This window comes from Pogoniulus pusillus, chromosome 39 (assembly GCF_015220805.1).
Source record: "Pogoniulus pusillus isolate bPogPus1 chromosome 39, bPogPus1.pri, whole genome shotgun sequence".
Lineage (NCBI taxonomy): Eukaryota > Metazoa > Chordata > Aves > Piciformes > Lybiidae > Pogoniulus > Pogoniulus pusillus.
This window is the reverse complement of record NC_087302.1, coordinates 349,546-361,703: the sequence shown is the minus strand read 5'-3', so window position 1 is coordinate 361,703 and position 12,158 is coordinate 349,546.

The window sequence follows — 12,158 nt, the reverse complement described above, 5'->3', positions numbered from 1 at the left end:
CAGCCAACGTCCCTTCATGCTGCTGTTGTTGGGAGACAGGGAGAGCCCCAAGGCTGTGATGGAGCCAGCCCCGAAGGTGCTTGTGGGCTGTGACTGCTAACAACTTTGCTGCCCTGAGCCCCATCAGACCAGCCACCACCCTGGAGTGAGAGCATCTTGGTCCCTCTCAGCTCCACAGGATCACAGGACCAGAGGCTGATAGGAGTCGGAAGGGACCTTTGGAGATCTTCCAGTCTGACCCCCGTGCCAGAGCAGGACCAGAGAGAATCCAGCACAGGTCACCCAGGCAGACATCCAGACAGGGCTGGAAGGGCTTCAGAGAAGACTCCACAACCTCTCTGGGCAGCCTGCTCCAGGGCTCTGGGACCCTTTCAGTCAAGAAGTTCTTCCTCATGTTGAGGTGGAACTTCCTGTGCTGCAGTTTCCATCCATTGCCTCTTGTCCTGTACCAGGGCACAGGTGAGCAGAATCTGTCCCTGCCCCTTCCTTCCTGACCCTCAGCCCCCAGATATTCATGGACATTGCTCAGATCTCCTCTCAGCCTTCTCCTCTGCAGACTGACCTGCCCCAGGGCTCTTAGTCCCTCCTCCTCATGCAGTGCTGCAGTCCCTGCAGCATCCTTGCAGCTCTCCTTTGGGCTGTCTCCAGCAGACCCCTGTCCCTCTTGAACTGGGAGCCCAGAACTGGATGCAATATTTCAGGTGGGGTCTGACCAGGGCAGAGTAGAGGGGGAGGAGAATCTCCCTAGCCCTACTGGCCACACTCTTCCTAATGCCCCCCAGGACCCCATTGGCCTTCTTGGCCACCAGGGCACATTGCTGTGACATGCAGAACTTGCTGCCCACCAGCACTGCCAGGTCCCCCTCCACAGGCTGCTCTCCAGCCCAGGTGCAGGACTCTGCACTGATCCTTGCTGAACCTCATTGGGTTCCTCTGTGCCCATCTCTCAGCCTGTCCCAGCCTCCCAGCATGGCCACACAGCCTCCAGCTGTCTCAGCCAAGCCTCCCAGCTTGGTATCGCCATCAAACCTGCTGAGCAGACTCTGTCTGTGCCCTCAGCAATGGCATTGATGAAGATGCTGAATGAGACCAGAGCCAGCGCTGCTCCCTGAGGCACTTGGCACCACTGACCACCACTCCTGGGACTCTGTTGTCTAACCACTTCCCAATCCATCTCACTCTCTGTTCTTCCATCCCACACCTCCCGAGCTTGCTCACAAGGATGTTATGGGAGACAGTGCCAAAAGCCTTGTTAAGCTCCATGCCAGGGGCGGGTGGAGAGGAGCCAGTGAGTTGGCTGAGGAGGTGCAGAGCATCCCAAGGGTTTGCCAGGACGGCACTTACCCCCACACTGGTGAGAGAGTGGCCAGCTGGGCCCTGAGGGCAAGAAGAGTCTTGCCAGGGTGTCTGGAGAAAAGCTGGGTCCACGTGAGAAGATCTCAAGGCTTCTCCTCTCCCATCTCGATGGATGTGGCAGAAGAAGGTACAAGAGCCACAGCAGTGAGTGGGGGAGGTCCTGACTCCTGCCAGGCCTGGAGCTCATCTTTGTGCTGCAGGATTAGTCCTGCTCAGCCCCGGGTGGGTACAGTGGGTTCCTGCAACCCCCGGGCCATCCATGAGGGGACACTTCTGCATCTGACCCTTCCCAGTCACACAGGGGTCACACTGCTGCTCAGGGGGTTCAGCCACCCCTGGTGGTGCCCCTCCAGAGGGAGAGAGGTGAGAAGGAAGGAGATGCTGGTGGGGTTCAAACCAGACTGGCTGCATGGCAGGGAGAGGAGGAAGCCCTGGGCACCGTGCTCAGCAGTGCCATGAAAGCACAGGCACCAAAGCTGGAAGCTGTCTCAGTGTCTAAACACTGCCACGACCTCCAGAACTCACCTCCGAGTGAAACCCGCCCTGGGCCTCCGGTTCAAAGCTTCCTGCACAACCCCAAACCTGCCAGGCGGCTGCGGCTGCACACAAAGGCTTTTGCTGGCGGGAGGAAGGTCTCTGCTTTGCAGCAGCAAACACAGCCCCTGCCCATCCTCCATGCCCGCGGGCGGGAGGCTGCCTGGCAGCAGAGGGGGATGGGCATTGTCCCGTCGTGCTGCCTGGCTGCTTGCCCTCTGCCGTGTCCCCTGCGAGAAGGTAGCAGGGACAACACCCCCACCCCGAGCTGCCCCTGCATGCCCTGCAGGCCCTGGCAGCCCAGGCCTCCCCGTGTGTGCCATGGAGAGTGCCAGCAGTGGGATGGGTGCAGGCTGTGGCTGCACAAGCTGGTCCTTGAGCAGAGGGATCAGCATCTGCCCACGGCTCTACTTGCACTGCAGTGGTCCTGGGGTGCTGTGGCCTGGCACCCAGGGGTGCTCCCCTCCCTGCAGCACGGCTGCAGCCTTGCAGTGCCTCAGCTTCTGCAGCTCCTTAGCTTCTCCCTGGCACCTCAGACACGATGTGAGCCCACCTCACTGCCAGGTGTGCCTGCTGCTTTCTGCATCCCTGCCCTGGACAGGCAGCATCTCTGCTTGCTCAGAGCCAGCTGGGGCACCCCCAATGCATCTCTATTCACCCCAGGCCAGATGCAGGCCTCCCCCAGACCATTCTCCCCAGGCTGATGCACATTTGGGGCTTCCACAGCTGCAGTCTGGGTGCTCCTCAGGGCACTGCCATAGGAGGCATTCACCACCCCAGAGGAAGCAGCTTCCTGGGGCATGTCTTGGCTGTGGGTGTAGGTCTTGCAGCTGGCAACTGCTGAAGGCTCTTCTGGCACAAGCTCAACCTCGCCAGGCAGCAGCTGCAATTCTGGAGCAGGGGTGAGGTGGTCACAGGGGGATGCAGGATCAGCCTCCTCCACCACTGCCTGCTGACAGTTTGGCTCCAGATCTCTGTGAGATGTCTGTCCTGCAGCCACAGCCTCTGCTGCTCGACCTGGGACAGTAGGACAGCTGAGTGGGTCTCACCATGGAGCTCAGCCTGGCCCGCCTGGGGGCCCCAATGCTGTGTCTATGGGGGTGAACTTCTTGGCTTGAGGATGTGGAGGCAGGGAGAGCCTGTAGAGCTTGGAGGCCTTCCCAGACATGAGTCTCGGAGAGCTTCTCCCTACCCAAAGCACTGCAGAAGCAATTTGCACCTCTGAGCCGGGGCACACCCAGCTGTCCCCTGCTTTCCATCTGGCAGCAGAGGTGTGGTGCTGTGCCGAGCCGAGCCGTGCTGCTGGAGGGGAGGAGAGCAGGCAGCAGGCTGGCAGCAGGGACACATCAAGCTTTGGTGCGCCTCCTCCTCGCCGCCTGGGCTGTCATTAGTGGCCGTGTGGGTGCCTGGGCCGCGAAGCCACGCTGTCCTGCTGCTGTGCTGGGCGGTGCAGCTGAGCCGGAGCGCTGCAGGGCCCGGGAGAGGCTGCTGCAGGCTGCGGGGTCAGCTGGGCTGCTGCCAGGCTTCGGATGGGGAGCCTGGAACAGCAAACACCGCAGGAGAGGAGAATGTGGCAGCGCTTTCTGCTCCGGCCCCGCTGCTCTCCTGCTCTCCCAGCAGCTGCTGCAGCACCACTGGGGCAGAGCACTCCTTCACACGGGGGCTGGGCCACTGAGCTGCCACCAGGCAGGCTCCAGCTGCCCGGCCTCTGTTGTGGGGGGTTTGAGTCTGCGTCTGGGGTGAGGGATGAGGCCAGCCTGAAGGTTATTAAGTAATTTATGAATATATACAAAGAGATTTCCCCCAGGCCTATGCACAGCTGAGCCACACAAATCCTTTGCACACAGTTGGTGAAACTACAGAATCACAGAATCAAGCAGGTTGGCAGAGAGCTCCAAGCTCATCCAGTCCAACCTAGCACCCAGCTCTAGCCAGTCAACCAGACCATGGCACCAAGTGCCTCAGCCAGGCTTTTCTTGAACACCTCCAGGGACGGTGCCTCCACCACCTCCTGGGCAGCCCATTCCAATGCCAATCACTCTCTCTGCCAACAACTTCCTCCTAACATCCAGCCTAGACCTGCCCTGGCACAATTTGAGACTGTGTCCCCTTGTTCTGTTGCTGGTTGTCTGGCAGCAGAGCCCAACCCCACCTGGCTACAGCCTCCCTTCAGGTAGTTGTAGACAGCAATGAGCTCTGCCCTGAGCCTCCTCTGCTGCAGGCTAAACACCCCCAGCTCCCTCAGCCTCTCCTCATAGGGTTTGTGCTCCAGGCCTCTCACCAGCTTTGTTGCCCTTCTCTGGACAGCAATAAATGATTGGAAACTAAAAAGGTTGGTGGAGGAGGGAGGCAGGTGGAAGAGACAGCCTTTGGCATGAGCAAACCGAGGAAGAGCCACACAAAGGACACTGCTAGTTTGGAGTTCATGCAAAGGACACTTGAGGAAGACTCCTTACGTCATCACTGCAGACCACCAGAGGGACCACGGGATACAAAGAGACATGCGTGGAACAGACACCTCCCGTTCTTGGGACTGCTAAGGCAGACCCAACCCTGTCTCAGAGTTAGCAGTGAATCTGTAGCAGAGCAGGAGCTAAAAGGAGAGCACTGAAGGCAAAGGTCTGCGTTAGGGCAGAGCAGAGCCCCCCACGCACCCAGGGCTGTGCAGGGCTGGGTTCCTGCGACTCCATTCAAGCTTCATTGTGCATGAACCTAAGTTTGTGCCTGTCATTATGACAGTCCTTTGGCCACAGTATTGTCCAATGGGCTTCTGGCAGCAGGCCAAACCACACCAAATCAGGAAGGGTCCACGTGTCTGGTACCCCCAAATATGAGGACACCATGGGTGGGCCACAGGCTAAGCGCTGGGCTTATGCAGCCCTGTTACACAACCTGGGCCCTGGCAGGCCAGGCTTTGTGGCACCAGGCCTGTTGTGCCCCTTCTGTCTGTTTAATGTGTTTGCCTCTGGTTTGGGCAGGAAAAATGTCCAGGCAAGGCACAGGAAAGCCTTTTTGGGCCTATGGGACCTCCACCACAGCCTCTAGCAGAGAGGGAAGTCACCAAAGGTTGGCTCTAGGACCAATGAAAGCTTAGAGGAGACCTGCAGCAATGGACAGCAAAGGGCAGCAAGAGGCAGAAAAGGGGCAGCAAGGGGCAGCAAAGGGGCAGCAAGAGGCAGAAAAGGGGCAGCAAGGGGCAGCAAGAGGCAGCAAGAGGCAGAAAAGGGGCAGCAAGGGGCAGCAAGGGGCAGCAAGAGGCAGCAAGGGGCAGTAAAGGGGCAGCAAGGGGGCAGCAAGGGGGCAGCAAGGGACAGCAAAGGGGCAACAAGGGATAGCAAAGGGGCAGCAAGGGGCAGCAGGGGGCAACAAGGGGCAGCAAGGGGCAGCAAGGGGCAGCAAGAGGCAACAAGAGGCAACAAGGGGCAGCGAAGGTGCAGCAATGGGGCAGCAAAGGGGCAGCAAAGGGGCAGCAAGGGGCAACAAGGGACAGCAAAGAGACAGCAAAGGGGCAGCAAGGGGCAACAAGAGGCAGCAAGGGGCAGCAAAGGTGCAGCAATGGGGCAGCAAAGGGGCAGCAAGAGGCAGCAAAGGGGCAGCAAGGGGCAACAAGGGACAGCAAAGGGGCAGCAAAGGGGCAACAAGGGATAGCAAAGGGGCAGCAAGGGGCAGCAAGGGGCAACAAGGGGCAGCAAGGGGCAACAAGAGGCAGCAAGGGGCAGCGAAGGTGCAGCATGGGGCAGCAAAGGGGCAGCAAGGGGCAGCAAAGGGGCAGTAATAGAGAGCAAGTGGCAGCAAGGGGCAGCAAGAGGCAACAAGGGGCAGAGGCAGGACAGCCCATGGCACAGTGCTGCTCCATGTCCCAGGGCTGCCAGCCACCTGCACCGCCCTTGTTCCCCCGTGCCTGGCCCTGTGCCCCGGCTGTGTGCTGGGGTCCTGAGCAGGGCACTCTGCAGTTTCAGGGCCTTGGTTCATCCTTTCTCACAGAATCATAGGATCACAGAATGGGTTAGGCTGGAAGGGACCTCAAAGCTCATCCAGCTCCAGCACCCCCCTGCGGCAGGCAGGGACAGCTCCCACCAGCACAGTTCACTCAAGAGCCTCCAGAGCCTCTCTGCAGAGGTGCAGTGCTGCTGACTCAGACCGGAGCCCCACACCAGCAGCTCTCACTCCTTCCCTTGCCTGTCACTGACCTCCCCCTCTGTCCTGGGCAGTCTCAGGAGCAGGGGTGCTGGGACCATCCCCCCAGGCCTTCAGGGACACTCACAAATGTTTTCTCAGCTAACAGACATCTTTGCCCTGCTTTGTTAAGTGTTTTCAGAAAGAGGCTGTTGGCAGAGCCTGTGTCCTGGCAGGCAGCCCGAGAGTGGCAGCCCCTGGGGAGTGTCTGACCAGGGAGAAGAGGCAGGCAGGGAGGATGCTGACACACTGGGCAGCTGCCACTGCTTGGATCAGTCCTGGCTGCTCGTGGAGGACAGGATCATAGAATCACAGAATACAGAATCAAGCAGGTTGGAAGAGAGCTCCAAGATCATCCAGTCCAACCTATCCCCCAGCCCTATCCAATCAGCCAGACCATGGCACCAAGTGCCTCATACAGTCTCTTCTTCAACACCTCCAGGCACAGCCACTCCACCACCTCCCTGGGCAGCCCATTCCAGTGCCAATCACTCTCTCTGACAACAACTTCCTCCTCACATCCAGCCTGAACCATGCCCTGGTACAGCTTCAGGCTGTGTCCCCTTCTTCTGTTCCTGGCTGCCTGGCAGCAGAGCCCAACCCCACCTGGCTACAGCCTCCCTGCAGGCAGCTGCAGACAGCAATCAGCTCTGCCCTGAGCCTCCTCTGCTGCAGGCTGCACACCCCCAGCTCCCTCAGCCTCTCCTCACAGGGCTGTGCTCCAGGCCCCTCCCCAGCCTTGCTGCCCTGCTCCAAACACCTTCCAGCACCTCAACATCTCTCTGCAATGGAGGAGCCCAGAACTGGACACAGCACTCAAGGTGTGGCCTGAGCAGTGCTGCGCACAGGGGCAGAATAACCTCCCTTGTCCTGCTGGCCACACTGGTCCTGATGCAGGCCAGGATGCCACTGTCCCTCTTGGCCACCTGGGCACACTGCTGCCACATGTTCAGCCTACTATCCACCAGCACCCCCAGCTCTCTTTCTGCCTGGCTGCTCTCCAGCCACTCTGTCCCCAGCCTGTAGCATTGCTTGGGGTTGTTGTGGCCAAAGTGCAGAAGCCTGCACTTGGCCTTGTTAAATCTCATTCCATTGGCCTCTGGATCCATCTGGATCTCCTCAAGATCCCTCCTGCCCCCTACATGCTCAGCCATCCCTGTGACAGATACACAAACCAAGCCCTTGCAGACAGACAAAAGGGTCCCTGTCAGCACCCAGGCAGTGCTGCAGGATGCAGCCCAGCATGCAGCATGTCCCTCCTAGCAGGAGCAGGCAGCAGAGGCCCTGCCCAGCAGATGCCTCCACCTGAGCCCTGCAGGGTCCTGCCAGCTGGACTACAACTGCCCAGAGTGGACAGACCCCAGAGTCCAGCTGGGATGGCCTTGCTGGGGACTCATGTCTGGGGAGAGGGTTAGGATAGCCACAAAAAAGGGGCAGGCAGACTGTCTGAGGCCAGGAGTCCTGCCCGTGGCAGGAGCAGGCAGGCCCTGGCTGCTGCCCCGGAGCTGTGCTGCGCAGGTTGCAGCATCCCAGCACTGCTGCCCTCTGGCTGCCTCTGCTCACCCATGGCCGGGAAGATGGCACTGCCACGGCTGTCTGATGCCATTCTGGGGGGGATTAGAAGGGCTGTGGTGAGCAGCTCGAGGGAGGTTCTCCTGCCCCTCTACTCTGCCCGGATGTGTTCAGTTCTGGGCCCCACAGTTCAAGAGGGACACAGAACTGCTTGAGAGAGTCCAGCACAGAGCCACAGAGATGCTGAAGGGAATGGAACAGCTCAGAAAGCAGGAACAGGAGAGCCTGAGGGACCTGGGGCTGGGAGCCTGGACAGGATGAGACTGAGAGGTGACCTCAGCAGTGGTGATAAAGATGTGCAGGTGAGTGCCAGGAGGCTGGAGCCAGGCTCTGCCTGCCCCAGTGCCAGGGCCAGGGCAAGGGGCAGTGGTGGAAGCTGAGGCAGAGGAAGTGCCATGGAAATATGAGGAGGAATTTTTTTCCCTGTGAGGGTGCCAGAGCCTGGCACAGGCTGCCCAGGGGGGCTGTGGATTCTCTCTCTCTGGAGATACTCAAGACCTGCCTGGCTGTGTTCTGTGTGACCTGCTCTGGGTGCTCCTTGTGAGAAATGTATTTTGGATCCGATTGATTTGTGGCAGGAGGCCACAGAGAAGGAGGAAAGGGAATTCTGAATAGAGCTGCACTGCCCCTTGCACCACCACAAAAGTGTGCACTTAGCTTGAGTTAGACGAGAGGAGCAGAGCAATAAACAGAGACCAGAGATGCTGGTGGGGGAGACAAGCAGGTGAGGAAGCAGCTGTGAGCATGAGCGAAAAGGAGCCACGCGGGGGCGCTGCTGGCTTCGCGCTCACGAAGAGGTCACTTGAGGAAGACCTCTTCCTCTCCTCCTTCACCACTGAAGATCACCAGAGGGACCACCGGGTGAAAGCAGACATGTGTGGAGGAAATGCCTCCTGTTCTTGGCACTGGCAGGAAAATCCCAACCTTTTCTTAGTGTCAGCAATGACTGCACTGGAGCAGGAGACACAAAGAGGAGCTCAGACCCTGGCGGTGCGCTCAGGGCGGAGTGAAGCCTCCTCGCACCCAGGCCTGGGCATTGCTCCATTCCTGTAGCTCCATTAGAAGCCTTATTCTGCATGAAGGTAGTTGTGTGCCTCTTTATTTATGACATCCTGCTCTGGCAGGGGTTGGACTGGATGAGCTTTGGAGGTCCCCTCCAGCTCCCAACGCTCTGTGAGGCTGTGATCTGCACATGCAGGATGTCTCACATGGCCCTGGCTGGCCGAGAGCATGGCCTGTGTGGAGGACATGCCTGCTCTGCTAGACAGGATTGCCACAGTGGCTGTGATGGGTTAGAGTGGACCCCTCCCCCAGTAACTTAATTGTAGAGGCTGGAAGGGACCTCCAGAGGTCATCCATTCCAACCTCCCTGCCCAGGCAGGATCTCACAGGGTAGTTCACACAGGTGAGTTTTGAAAGCCTCCAGAGAAGACCCCACAGCCCCCCTGGGCAGCCTGCTCCAGGGCTCTGTCACCCTCACTGGAAAGAATTTTCTCCTCATGCTGAGCTGAAATCTTCTCTGTTCCAGTTTGTAGCCCTTGCTCCTTGTGCTGTTGTTGCTGACCATGGAAAAGAGCTTGGCCCCAGCCACCTGACACCCACCCCTCAGGTATTTGTATACATTGATCAGATCCCTCTCAGTCTTCTGCAGACTAAGCAGCCCCAAAGCTCTCAGTCTCTCAAAATGTAACAGTGTAGACAGAATAAACTATTACAGAACATAGTGACCTTAGAGAAGATGAGGATGGGGCCACTGTTGTCATTTTATGGCCTATCCCTGGAAGCTTCACCTCTCCACTCAGAGGCTCCAATACTCTTCCACTTCTGAGTTCCTCTGTTCCTAGGTTTTTTTATGTCTGAGCTAAAAATCCAGCTCAAACAGCCAGTGGCACTGGGTCCTGCACTTGGGCTGCAACAGCCCGGTGCAGAGCTACAGGCTGAATATGAGCCAGCAGTGTGCCCAAGTGGCCAAGAAGGCCACCAGCATCCTGGCTTGTGTTAGAAAGAGTGTGGCCAGGAGGAGCAGGGAGGTGGTTGTTCCTCTGTACCCAGCACTGGTGAGGCCACACAGAGTCACAGAACCTTAGAAGTTGGAAGGGACCTGCAGAGATCACCCAGTCCACCCCCTGCCAAGGCAGCATCACCCAGGGCAGGTCACACAGGAATGCATCCAGACAGGTTTGGAAAGCCTCCAGAGCAGGAGACTCCACAGCCCCTCTGGGCAGCCTGCTCCAGGGCTCTGCCACCCTCACTGGAAGGAAGTTTCTCCTCACGTTGAGCTGAACCCTTCTCTGATCCAGTTTGTATCCACTGCTGCACACCACTGCAGAGAGCTTGGCCCCCTCCACTTGCCCCCCACCCCCCCAGATATTTGTAGGCATCGATCAGATCCTCTCTCAGCCTTCTCCTCTCCAGACTAACCAGCTCAAGGGCTCTCAGCCTCTCCCCATAGGGAGATGTTCAAGTCCCCCACTCATCCTCATCCAGTGGCTCTTTGCTGGACTCTCCAGCAGGTCCTTGTGTGTCCTGAACTGAGGAGCCCAGAACTGGACACAGTACTCCAGGTGTGGTCTCATCAGGGCAGAGCAGAGGAGGAGAAGAACCTCCCCAGCCCTGCTGGACACACTCTTCCTGCTGCCCCCCAGGATGCCATCGGCTCTCTTGTCCACAAGGGCACACTGCTGCCCATGCAGCACTTGCTGCTCACCAGCACTCCAAGGTCTTTTTCCACGGAGCTGCTTTCCAGCAGGGCAGCCTCAACCTGTCCTGGTGCAGGACCCTGGACTTGTCCTTATTGACCTTCATGAGGTTTGCCTCCCCCCAGCTCTCAGCCTGTCCAGATCTGGCTGGACAGCAGCACAGTACAGCCTGAGGGGTGTCAGCCACCTCCCATCCCCCCAGTTTTGTGTCATCAGTGAACTTGCTGAGGGTGCACTCAGTGCCCTCATCCAGGTCGTTGATAAAGACATCGAACAAAACTGGACCCAGCACTGATCCCTAGGGAACACCACTGGGCACAGGCCTCCAGCTGGACTCTGTCACTGACAACAGCTCTCTGAACTCTGCTCTTGAGCAGTTCTCCATCCACCTCACAGCCCAACCCTTTGTGCCTCATCTCCTGAGCTGTTCTATGAGGATGTTACGGGAGACAGCATCAAAAGCCTTCCTGAAGTCAAGGTAGATGACAGCCACAGCTCTGCCTTTGTCTACTCATTTGGTCATGGTATCACAGAAGGCTCAGGTTAGTCAAGCACTGGGCTCAGTTCTGGTCCTCTCACTGCTAGGAGGATGTTGAGGAACTGGAGCAGCTCCAGAGAAGGGCAACAAAGCTGTGGAAGGGTCTGGAGAACAGGGCTGGGGAGAAGCAGCTGAGGCAGCTAAGGCAGCCTAGAGAAGAGAAGGCTGAGAGGAGAGCTCATTGCTCTCTGCAGCTCCCTGAGAGGAGCTTGGAGTGAAGTGGGCAGTGGCCTCTTCTCCCAAGGAACAAGTGACAGAACAAGAGGGAATGGCCTCAAGCTGAACTAGGGGAGGTTCAGGTTGGACATTAGGAATTTTTTTCACTGAAAGGGTTGTCAAGCACCAGAGCAGGTGGCCCAGGGTGGAGGAGTCACCAGCCCTGTAGAAGTGGTGCTTGGGGATATGGCTTAGTGGTGGGCAGGGCAGACTAGGGTTAGTGATTGGATGATCTTAGAGGTGCTTTCAGAACTAAATGATTCCACGATTCTATGATCCAGGGTGAGGAGGCTGAGTCTCTGTGCTCAGGAGGAGTCTTGCAGGGTGCTGGGTAGAGCAGTAGGCTCACTTGGGCAGGGAGTAGCAAGGGTTTCTGTAGGCTTTTTCACCTTAAAGAGATACTTCCATAGAATGCAAGGAAACAGCATGGAAAGCTCTAGAAAACATCTCTCAGCAAAAGATCTGACAGGCTTTGACTCAGTTTGCCCAAGAAAAGAGGAAGAAGACAACAGGGTGAGTTGTGCAAGTATCTGCATGGAGAAAAGATGCCTCCTGTCCAGCAGCCACAGCCAACACAGCAGCAGCTGGGAACCAGAGGAGCCAAGGCTTTGGGCTCATTCAGACAGCACCAGCCCAGCCTCCCCTCCAAGTCTCCACACAGGAGCTCCTGGCACATCCTCCCTGGTCTGCATCACACAGCAGCAAGGCCCTTTGGCCACAGGTCCCTCCTGTGATGGGGCCAGACACATCACGCACGGAGTAAGTTCAGGAACTCAGCCCTCAGGGAGCAACAAAGGCTGCACAGGATCAGTGCCACACCTGCCACTGGGCAGGACCCTGGCTGAGAGAGGGCTACTTTGAACCATCCCTGGTTTACTGTCTTCTTTCAATCCGTTGTCATGGGGCAGGAGAGGATCTGTGCACTCCTCATGAAGTGCTCGGTGCCGATCCCAGGCCACACAAAGGCTGCAGCCGGCAGCACTACCCCGAGCCGCAGGGTGTGGGTGCTGGCTCTGGAGGCAGAACTGGCAGCGACAGCTTCTTAACCGCTTCCTTTCTTCCCCTGC